This window comes from Notamacropus eugenii, chromosome 3 (genome assembly GCF_028372415.1).
Source record: "Notamacropus eugenii isolate mMacEug1 chromosome 3, mMacEug1.pri_v2, whole genome shotgun sequence".
NCBI lineage: Eukaryota > Metazoa > Chordata > Mammalia > Diprotodontia > Macropodidae > Notamacropus > Notamacropus eugenii.
This window is the reverse complement of record NC_092874.1, coordinates 319187045-319199346: the sequence shown is the minus strand read 5'-3', so window position 1 is coordinate 319199346 and position 12302 is coordinate 319187045. Positions and strand designations below refer to the sequence as shown.

General features: G+C 43.5%; 1 pseudogene; it reads right to left on the bottom strand.

Moving 5' to 3' along the window:
• Positions 1–4400: 4400 nt before the first annotated feature.
• LOC140532128 (tubulin beta chain pseudogene) lies at positions 4401–6812 on the bottom strand (annotated as a pseudogene).
• Positions 6813–12302: the final 5490 nt, after the last annotated feature.

Here is a 12302-nt window from a genome sequence, read left to right as displayed (position 1 = left end):
ATAAAAAGGTCTTTACTTCTGATGCAAGAGTGCCATAGGACTTCTGTAAATAATTTTTGTATAAACTTGGTGTGCACTTAAAAAAATCCCAATTAATTATTGCTACTGCTCTCTGTATGGAGCCGTATTGGAATTAACATGAAATTTTAGGTGTCTTTATTTTGGAGGGAAACAATTCTTCTCTGGAAATGAGGCTGGTGCTCAGGCCGGTAGATTTAATTGCAAGGTTGCTGCTACAGAAATGAGACCAAAACATATGATTTGTCAATATGTAGTATGTCAGGATTAAAGACTGATGCTCAATCACACATGCATGTGTGCATATACACATGCACATGCATACTTACACAAGTAACCCACAAAGCTATCACTCACAGGAGAACTTGCTTTCCTGTTTACTGGGTCCTAGTTTCCACTGAACAGATGATGCATGGGTCATACAATTATCCTTTTTCCAGAGTTGCCTCTTAAGGATTAGGTGGTACAATGTGATCCCTCTTACAGGGTGAGTGGAGAACAAGAGGCTTCTATCATGAAATGGAAATGGCACATTCAAAATCATCTTTTTGTGGGGCCCTCTCATGTCAGTGCCCTTCCAAAAATAGATGGTGGGTAACTACATCAGAACCTGAAGCCCATAGTCCAAACCTGAAATCCTGCCTCCTCTGCTGTCCCAATGGGCCCCACCTACAAGGAGCTGACTCCTGAGGAATATCATTTTGTTTGACTGTCAATGTGTCTACATGCTATGAGAGAGGCACATGAAATCAGACTTTGATGGCCACTAAATTAGTAACTAGGAATACCTTAAAGAATGGAGGCCTTAGTTATTCCTTCTAGCTTCCAGGCTACATGGATGGCATGTGAATAAGTCTTAAAGGATGAGGTAGAAAATATCCTCTACACTAATTCCTAGGCAGTAGCCACAGGTCTGACCAAGTGGTCTGGGGCCTAGAGAGCACAGAATCAGACAATCAAATGGAGAAATTTTGCTAATGCCTCCCGCTGAATATAGTTGTTTGTGGGGGCTTATTAGCCCTCATCAAAGCCATCATATGATAAACAATCAGATTGGAACTGTTATAAAAACAGCAGAAGTTACAGTGCGGGTACAGTGCCAATACGGATATTTGATTGGTGATACCAAATTGTGCTGGGCATAGAACTATATAATTCCTCTAAATACACACCAGCTAGGGGGAAGCCAGGTGGCCCAGTACATAGAATGCTAAAACTGGAGTCAGGAAGATGTCATGTAAATATAAGGTTAATCAAAAGTGGACGGAAGAGTTGAAGATCTTCCCAGTCCATTAAAAGGCCTCAAGACCTTTTGTTAATTTCTACTGAGGCACTGGGTCAGAGGGTCCTGCCCTCTGGTTCTGAAAAGTGTATAAATTCTCTGAGGTGAGGTTTTACTTTGAGGTTTACCCATTGGGAGTGCTTGTTGGGCCACAAGAGACTCTGGGTAGCCACTAAGGAGCCCCCCAGCTTTGAAAACCCAGTTGTTGGTGCTTCTCTCTGGTAACTACGTATGTATGTAATGGTCAGACAGTTGGATCTGTCCGTTGATCCATGATGTATGTATTTGGTGCTTATGGTCAGGCAGTTGGAAGTCTTGTATGTTAGTCTTATTATCTCTGCTTGTATTTTCTCTGTTGGTATACGTGTTTGATTAAAGTGATCGTTGACCCCTCAAAAGTTGTTTTTCTTTTAGAAACGCAGATCTAAGAACCTGTACAGCAGGCCCTCCTGTGTATGCTGACGTCCTTGCTATTTCAAAAGACATGAGTTCAAATCTAGTCTCAGACACTTACTTGCTATGTGACCCTGAGCAAGTCACTTAACCTCTGTTTACATTAGCTTCCTCAACTATAAAAAGGGGATGATAATAACACCTAATCTTGTAGGGTTGTTGTGAGGATTAAATCAGACAATTTTTGTAAATCACTTACACTGCCTGGCAATTAGTATTATATAAATGCTAGCTAGTATGATTATCATTCCTGCCCAACTGAACTTGTGTTAATTTGGAGCACCCACCTAACTGCAAAGTACCCCAAACTCTCTGTCAAAATGTCAGTCTCCCATTTCAGGATAAAAAGTTTGGTCCTTCTAATCAACAGCTGTATTATCATGCACTTGACTTCCTGGATCAAGTATACAACCTCCCAGAAAGTATAACTGTGACAATAGATCACCGATATCCTGGGAAGGAGAAGGGCTCTCTGGTCCACTAGTTTCTGGCATCCAGTCTCCAGGAAGATTTACTTGATGAGAACGGACTGTTGGGGAACATAATTCTGGATGACCCTCTCTAACCCCTGCCTATTTCTTCCCCAGTACCCTGGCCATAAGATCCTTGCTTCATCAGAAGGCTACATACATCCTGGAGAAGTTGTTCAGCTTCCCCTCAATTAGTAGGCTTTCCTTTGGGAATAATTCGGACGTCTCTTTCCCAGAAAGGGTTTTTTTTGCGGGGGGGGGGGGGACTAAGGAGGTATTATTGTTGTGGGATACCTTACTTTTAATAGCATGGGGGAGATGAAACTGTCACTATATAACTATGGTGGATATGTATTTACTTAAAAGGAAAGAAATCCCCTAGCTGATTTGGTGGTATTCTGAGTCTTTGTACAGGGGTGAGGGAAAAGTGCTGATTTAGTCCCTGTGAAAGGGGGCAAACCCTCCACATAGACTTCTAAAACAGTAAAGATTTCCTCTAATTCCCCTGATGTGGCTTTCAGGGAGGGGGAGATATTGGGTGAGCCAGGAAATACAAAGTGAGGAGTGCTGTTGAGAGAACCTCCTTGTCACCTTGGAGCCCAGGACAGATTGCATTCAAGAGGCCTGTGATCTTTTAGTCACTTTACTACATACGATGAATTGGTGACCATGTGGGAAATGTTGTCATCTGTGCTATGGGTCCGGTCCTCCTGGCTCATCATCCCCACCTTCCATCAAGAGAAGAATCGGAGACTGTTCCAAAGGTATCATTGCCTCCGTTATGTCCCTGATGTTCTTTGTGCATCTCTGGCTCATTGGCTCTTCGGCACCATGATGTATGAGGAGCCACTGGGGACAACTCACCATATGGTCAGATCTAAGATCTGAGACTCAGACCTGCCAAAACAGAGAGAAAAAGCAAAGATTTCTGGCTTTTGTGCCACACATTTTTTTTGGTTCTTTTTATTTTTGGCGACTCTTGGTGAGGAAGCTGTAGGAATTGTTGTTGATGATGATGATGTTTTGCTTTGTTTTGTTTCCTTCTCTTTCTTTTTCCCCTTAATACTTACTGTCTATGTCGGAAGGATTGTCCAATAAAAGTCATGAAATCACATAAAATGGTGGCTGGGCCTCTAGAAGAGGGGAAGGAGAAGTAGGTGACCAGCCTAGGGACTTGGTGAAGAAGACAGTCAGAGAAGTCCCAAAGTAGTGTGAGAAATGAGATGTCTGGGCTGAGCTCCCCCTCTGCTCCCCTCACTATTTATTGTTTATTCTCAGATTCTGAGACGTTGTCTATTCAATATGGAGGGGGGGAAGCAGAAAGCTCAATACAAAACAAAAACCGAAGAAGTGAGAGGGGAGAGCCAAAGAGAGAAATTGTAAAAGTGGAAAGGATGAGCGAAAATGAAGGAAAGATCTGGTGATGGTAGGAGAAGGGTCGTCCTGTTATCCCTGCTCCCTTCTCTTGGAGGGAATTGATTTTGGCGGTAGTGGGGGAGAATTGAATTCCTTCACAAATGAGGAATTTCTTTGGAAATTTGGAAGCTGAAGCAATTCTCTCTCCTCATTTCTCAGACTGGGGAAGGGTGGGTGGGTCCCAAGATGAGGTGAGGCAAAGAGCAGAGGTGGAAGCCCATCCAGTAGATGAGGTACAGACCCCTCCAAAGAAAAATGAATACTCAGGAGAGGAACTGAAACCAAGGGGAGTTAATACTGTCAACACTTCCCCCAGAGCAGGGGAGTAGAGAGAAGGGAAAGGAGCACCTGGAGGCAGGAATAGAACAAGTTGGGGAGTATTTGGTAGTTAGAAAAGAAAACTTGGTTCCCCTAATAGATTTTTATGGAATGGAATACCCCATTTTCTCCCTTCTCCCCAGAGATCCACTAAGTGAAGTTTCTCAACTAGGAATATGACATCTTAGTCCCCTCCTCCAACAAGGAAAGCCAAAGAGTTCTGGACTTTTCTTCTTGGTCACCATTTTAGATTAGGGTACCTAGGGCACAAAGGTCCCTAAACTGAACCTATGGGTTGGAGACATCCTGCTTCTTGGAGAGAAATTTGAGAGTGTGGAATCACAGGGTATATTACTGAAGCAACAGGTTGTAAAGGAAGAAGAGAGGGCAGAGAGCTCAGTACCCACAGAGAAGAAAAAGAGGACAGAAGCAGAAAATGCAAATTACAGAGAGAAAAGGGGATGGGGAAAGAATATTGGAAGAGTTGGGAAGACTGAGGGAGCCTCCTCCTCTGCCTCCTCACTGAAATGCTCCTCCTTTTTAGCAGTGGCATCCTGGTACTGCTGGTACTCAGAAATGAGATCATTCATGTTGCTCTCAGCCTCGGTGAATCCAACTCATCCATTCCCTCCCCTGTGTACCAGCAAAGGAAGACTTTCCAGCAGAAGAAGGCAGTGAATTGTTCTGAGATGTGTTTGAAGAGTTCCTGGATGACAGTGCTGGTGCCAGTGAAGGTGACAGCTATCTTGAGCCCATCGGGTGAGATATGACAGACAATGGGCTTGACATTGTTGGGAATCTGCTCAATGTAGTAGCTACCATTTTTGTTTTGCACATTGAGCGTTTGTTCATCCATGTCCTTCATGGACATCTGCCGTAGAAAAACAGCAGTAACCATGAGGTATCACCTATGATGAAGGTCACAATGCTACCATCATGTTCTTGACATCAAAGACCTTCTGGGGGAGCTCAGGTGAGGTTAGGGCATGATATTACAAGCTCCATCATCTAGTAAAGGGGACAAAGCCAGGTATGAAGAAGTGGAGTCAAGGGGAAAAGACTGTTTATAGTCATTTTATGAGGTCAGCATTAAGTTGACCAAGAAAGCAAAGTTGACACCACTCATAGTAGCAGAAACTAGATGGCTGAGGTCACCATAGGTTGGCATAGTCAACTTGAGGGATTAGAAGCAGATATCATAGAGTTCTTCATTTTCTTTTTTTTCCTTTTTTTAATTTATTTTTTATTTAACTTTTAACATTCATTTTCACAAAATTTTGGGTTCCAAATTTTCTCCCCTTTTGTCCCCTCTCCCCTCCTCCCACCCCAAAACACCGAGCATTCTAATTGCCCCTATCACCAATCTTCCCTCTCTTCTATCATCTCTCTCTGCCCTTGTCTCCATCTTCTCTTTTGTCCTGTAGGGCCAAATAACTTTCTATACCCCTTTACCTGTATTTCTTGTTTCCTAGCAGCAAGAACAGTACTCGACAGTTGTTCCTAAAACTTTGAGTTCCAACTTCTCTTCCTCCCTCCCTCCCCACCCCTTCCCTTTGGAAGGCAAACGATTCAATATAGGCCATATCTGTGTAGTTTTGCAAATGACTTCCATAATAGTCGTGTTGTATAAGACTAACTATATTTCCCTCCATCCTATCCTGTCCCCCATTGCTTCTGTTCTCTCTTTGAATTCTTCATTTCCAATGCAGTAGATTTCATCTCTGTTTTCTACTAATTAATGGACAAAGAACGTGACATTGTAGGGTTTAATCACAGTGTCTGAGGGCTCCGGTGATGGAACCACACTAAAGGCATTCATAATATGGTCAGGGAACTCCTTTTGAATATTGCTAATGAGCAGGGCACCCATCCCTGAGCCTGTGTTTCTACTAAGTGAGTGGTCCAGCTGGAAGTCTTGCAGGCAATCATAGTTCTTTGCCTCTTTGCACACCACATCCAAGGCTGAATCCAACTGCTCTGCTCCCTCCAGATAGTGGCCTTTGGTCCAATTATTGCCAACTCTAGACTGACCAAAGACAAAGCTGTGTGACTTGAATATCTGAACAAAAGGTCCAGAGCAGAGTCCATGGTCTCAAAGCTCAAGATCAGCCAAGGGAAAATATTTGCTACCAGTGGCCCCATTGTATTAGAAAGAGATCTGATTGTAAAAACAAGCACCCTGACTCATCCACTGCTATCACAGGTTCTTAGATCTGCTTTTCTAAAAGGAAAGAAACTTTTGAGGGGTCAACAATCACTTTAATCAAGCACATATATCATTCACTTAGTTCAGGAGAAAAAGTCAGCATTCTGTACTTCAGAGAAAATACAGTGAAATAAAGATCAACAGACAGGGCTTTCAGCTGCCTGACCATAAGTAATACATACATCACACATCAACAGACAGATCTGTGACCATACATACATAGTGACCAGAGAAAAAAGCAACATCTAGGTTTTCAAAGCTGAAGACTTCTTAGTGGCTGCCCAGAGTCTCATCTGGCCAAACAAACACTTCCAATGAGTAAACCCCAAAGTAAAACCTCATCTCAGAGTATTTGCACACTTTTCAGAACCAGAGGGTATCACATCCCTTGAGAACCAGTGCCTCATTAACAAAAGGTATGGGCCTTCCTACAAATCTTCCCTAATCAAACTCCCCTTAATGGGCAGGCCCATTAATGGATGGGGAAGATCTTTAATCTCATTAACATTACATCACCCAACTTCAGGTCTCTGTCCCCATGGCAGGTGCTAGTGGAATGGATGCCATGCTCATCACTGATCACCTCCCAGAACTTTACTCTGATCTGACTGCCACACTGTCCAGTTTGGTTAGGTATAATTTCCCCCATTAGAATTTACTTTTGTTGGTATCAAGTTATGTGCAAGGAGAAGAGAATGATATCTTGTTTTCCCTCTCCACTGAACCTACTCTTTATCACTAAAAGGTTCTCCCAGAGGTTGGATCTGCTAGTTCAAAACACAGCTGCACAAATGTTCCAAGAGGAAGAAAGAAGGAAGAAAGGGAAAGTGAGAGAGGTGAACCAGGGTAGGGACTGAATTCTCTTGTTAAATGGAGGTTTGGAGTATATAACCCTATCTTCCAACCAGAGAGGTTGAGGGTAGTGATGAAGTAGAGCATCAAGGTTGATGACATCTTATAGGATGATGAAGCTATCCTAATAATAAGATTATTTCCATTACTCCTGTCATCATAACCATCATTATCATCTTATCCCAGTAGCTCCATTTATGTGGAGTTAGGACCCCTCCAACTTGGTGGATTTCTGAAGACCACATAAGACCATATACCCTGTTTTGCTGATCAGGTAAGTTTGCATATGGAGACAGAAGGGGTAATATCCAGAGAAATTCATGCCGCTGTGTCCTTGTTGCACATCTTTTCTATGGTTGGGCAAAGTAAACCTTTTGTTTGCTATTCGATGACTTGCAAATGCTTCATTTCATCTCATTGTGGAACCTGAACTAAAAAGAGTGCTGGACTTAGCCTTACTTCTATGAATGTCCTATAAGCACTTCAAATTCAACTTGTCCCCAAAGTTCGCTATCTTTTCCCTCAACCCCCTACTACTACTCCTTTCTAAATTTCCCTATTGCTGTCAAGGGCACCGTCATACATCCAGTTACTCATATATCAACCTTAACTCCCTTCTCTCACTCACCCCACGTATTTAATCAGTTGTCAAATCTTATAATATCTTTCTCTAAAGAAGTCTCTCATATTCTTTTTTGTCATCATATAGCCACCACCATGATATAGGCCCTTATCATTTCTCTCCTGGACTATTGCCATATTCTCTGAATTGTACTTCCAAGTATCTTCCCACCCTCCTATGTACAGCTGTTCATATGATTTTGCTAGATCATGTCTGTCCGTTTCATCCACCTTCTCCCCTCTCCACATCCCCCACCACCAGACAACAAATTCCAGTTGTTTATCATTACCTCCAAGAGCCAATCTAAATCTTCTGTTTCTTTGGAACCAGGCCTTTCCCTGTCTTTCTAGGCCTTTAACACCTACTTCCCCTCTATGCATTTTACAGTACCACCATCCCAGCATATTTTCTCACACGTGGTACTCCATCTCATGTGTCCCTCTCTGTCTTTGCATTGGCCCCTGGCCTCTGCCTGGAGGGCTCTCCTAAGATTCCACTCAAGCACCATCCCTCCACAAGACAACTCCCAGAGCCCATGTTTGCTAGTGCTTTCTTCTCCAAGATCACCTTTCACCTACTCTGTACATCCCTTCTATGCGTAATCAGGGAAAGGCAGACTGATCCATATACAAACATCATCCATTTGCTAAAGTGGCATCATCCATGTGAAAGACACTAGGAAACTGCTTCCACAAGGCTGTAGGACTAGAATGAAGGAATGAAGGAAATAAGAATTTATATAGCACCTACATCATCAATTACCCAATGGAATTTCCAGTTGGATATTCCATAGACATCTCAAATTCAACACATCCAAAGAAGAACTCATTATTTTCCCCAGACTCATGATGTCTCCTCCCTTCTGAATTTCCCTGTTATTGTCAATATCATTCCAGTGATTCACATTCTCCACCTCGTTGTCCTCACTGACTCTCTCTCTTTTTGTCTCTCTCTCTCTTGCCACATGTGCTATGAACTGTTGAAATCTTTTTCTTTGAAATCTCCCACGTACATTCTCTTCTTCCCACTCACATGTCTGCCCTCATATTTCTGGCTTTCATCACCACTCTCTGGACTGTGGCTACAATTTTCTCATGAGTCTCCCTGCCTCATTCCAGTCTATCCTCCACATAGTTGTCAAAGTGATTTTCCTAGCACAGGCCATGTCATACACACTCAGGCTCTACTTTCCTCAGTAAACTCCACTGGCTTGATACACATAGCTCCGAACCCACAACCCACAGAATGGCTACAGGGGAGCAACTCACGGTGAATTCTGCACCCAGAGTCCACAGAGTGTTGGAGCGTGGGAGATTTCTGTTCCAGAGAGACCTGCAAACCTCTTGCGGGGGGTCCTTCGCGCTGCGGACTGGGCGCCGGGACTGGGAGTAGAGGGCAGCCCTGCAGCAGCCGTGGCACTGAGAGGAAGAGATCCGAGCTGGCTTCGGGGACGGGATCTCCAGAGGCCACGCGGGTCCCTCCACCCACAGAGGGACCTGCAAACCTCTCGCAAAAGGTCCGTCGTGCTGCAGACGCGGAGCCCAGCCCAGCCCAGACCTGCTGCGGCCACAGCACCAAGAGAAACAGACCCGAGCAGGCTTCAGGGACGGGATCTCCAGCGGCTGCACAAGTCCCTCCACCCACAGGTGACGGGGGTCGGTGAGAGAGTCTCTTTGGCGGGTCGAGAGGGGAGTGGGGTGCCCCCATAACTCAGGCCCCCCCGAGAGGCAGAAGCTGAGAGGCAGCTGCAGACAGGGGCTCCCCAAGTGGGCGGGAGCCTGGATCCATTGTGGAAGGTCTGTGCATAAACCCCCTGAGGGAACTGAGCCTGAGAGGCGGCCCTGCCCCAACCTCAGCACCTGAACTTAATTCTCACACTGAATAGCAGCCCTGCCCCTGCCAAAAGCCCTAAGGCGGGAAGCAGCATTTGAATCTCAGTCCCCAAACGCTGGCTGGGAGGACCAGGAAGCGAGGTGGGTGTGAGGAGAATATTCAGAGGTCAAGTCACTGGCTGGGGAGAATGCCCAGAAAAGGGAAAAGAAATAAGACTATTGAAGGCTACTTTCTTGGAGAACAGACATTTCCTCCCTTCCTTTCTGATAAGGAAGAACAATGCTTACCATCAGGCAAAGACACAGAAATCAAGGATTCTGTGTCCCAGCCCACCCAATGGGCTCAGGCCATGGAAGAGCTCAAAAAGAATTTTGAAAATCAAGTTAGAGAGGTGGAGGAAAAACTGGGAAGAGAAATGAGAGGGATGAAAGAGAAGCATGAAAAGCAGATCAGCTCCCTGCTAAAGAAGAACCAAAAAAATGTTGAAGAAATTAACACCTTGAAAACTAGCCTAACTCAATTGGCAAAAGAGGTTCAAAAAGCCAATGAGGAGAAGAATGCTTTCAAAAGCAGAATTAGCCAAATGGAAAAGGAGATTCAAAAGCTCACTGAAGAAAATAGTTCTTTCAAAACTAGAATGGCACAGATGGACGCTAAGGACTTTGTGAGAAAGCATGATATCACAGAACATAGCAAGAAGATTGGAAAAATGGAAGATAATGTGAAATATCTCAATGGAAAAACAACTGACCTGGAAAATAGATACAGGAGAGACAATGTAAAAATTCTGGGACTACCTGAAAACCATGATCAAAAGAAGAGCCTAGACATCATCTTCCATGAAATTATCAAGGAAAACTGCCCTGAGATTCTAGAACCAGAGGGCAAAATAAATATTCAAGGAATCCACAGAACACCACATGAAAGAGATCCAAAAAGAGAAACTCCTAGGAACATTGTGGCCAAATTCCAGAATTCCCAGGTGAAGGAGAAAATATTGCAAGCAGCTAGAAAGAAACAATTCAAGTATTGTGGAAATACAATCAGGATAACACAAGATCTAGCAGCCTCTACATTAAGGGATCGAAGGCCATGGAATAGGATATTCCAGAAGTCAAAGGAACTAGGACTAAAACCAAGAATCACCTACCCAGAAAAACTGAGTATAATACTTCAGGGGAAAAATTGGTCTTTCAATGAAATAGAGGATTTTCAAATTTTCTTGATGAAAAGACCAGAGCTGAAAAGAAAATTTGACTTTCAAACACAAGAATGAAGAGAACCATGAAAAGGTGAACAGCAAAGAGAAGTCATAAGGGACTTACTAAAGTTGAACTGTTTACATTCCTACATGGAAAGACAATACTTGTAACTCTTGAAACATTTCAGTATCTGGGTACTGGGTGGGAGCACACACACACACATGCACACATGCACACATACATAGAGACAGAGTGCACAGAGTGAATTGAAGAGGATGGGATCATATCTTAAATAAAAATGAAATCAAGCAGTGAGAGAGAAATATTGGGAGGAGAAAGGGAGAAATTGAATGGGGTAAATTATCTCTCATAAAAGAGGCAAGCAAAAGACTCATTAGTGGAGGGACAAAGAGGGGAGGCGAGAGAAAAACATGAGGTCTACTCTCATCACATTCCACTAAAGGAAAGAATAAAATGAACACTCATTTTGATAGGAAAACCTATCTCACAATACAGGAGAGTGGGGGACAAGGGCACAAGCAGTGTGGGGGGATGATAGAGGGGAGGGCATGGGGAGGAGAATGCAATCCGAGGTCAACACTCATGGGGAGGGAAAGGATCATAAGAGAATAGAAGTAATGGGGGACAGGATAGGATGGAGGGAAATATAGTTAGTCCTATACAACACAACTATTATGGAAATCATTTGTAAAACTACACAGATTTGGCCTATATTGAATTGCTTGCTTTCCAAAGGGAAGGGGTGGAGAGGGAGGGAGCTAAAGAAGTTGGAACTCAAAGTGTTAGGATCAACTGTAATGTTCTTACCACTAGGAAATAAGAAATACAGGTTAAGGGGTAAAGAAAGCTATCTGGCCCTACAGGACAAAAGAGAAGACGGAGACAAGGGCAGAGAGGGATGATAGAAGAGAGAGCAGATTGGTCACAGTGGCAATTAGAATGCTTGGGTTTGGGGGGGGAGGGGATAAAAGGGGAGAAAATTTGTAACCCAAAATGTTGTGAAAATAAATGTTAAAAATTAAATTAAAAAAAAAAACTCCACTGGCTCCTTATTAATCCCCAGAATCACATATAAAGTCTTGTGTTTGAGATTCAAGTCCTTCACGACCTGACTCTTTCCTACCTTTCCAGTCTTCTTGCACTCTATTTCCCTCCAAAGTTAAACTAACCCACTTACCATTCCTTCTACAAGATGTTCCATCTTCAGTCTCCAGTCTCCATGTCTTTGCCTTGGTTGCTCCCTATACCTGAAATGTTTTCCCTCCCAACCTCCGATTCTTAGAATGCAGGGCTTCCTTTAAAACTCCGCTCAAGGGCCATCTCCTTAAGGAGGCCTCTCCTTAACCCCTCTAGCTGCTAATGCCACCCTCTTTAAGGTTATCTTCCATCTGTTCTATTTATTTTTATTGTTCAGTTGTTTTCAGTCACGTTCAACTCTTCATAACCCATTTGGGGTTTTCTTGGCAAAGATAGCAGAGTGATTTGCCACTTCTTTCTCAAGCTCATTTTACAGTTGAGGAAACTGAGGCAAATATTGTTAAGTGACTTGGTTCAAGGTCATACAGTTAACGTGTCTGAGGCTGAGTCTGAACTCAGGAAGATGAGTTCC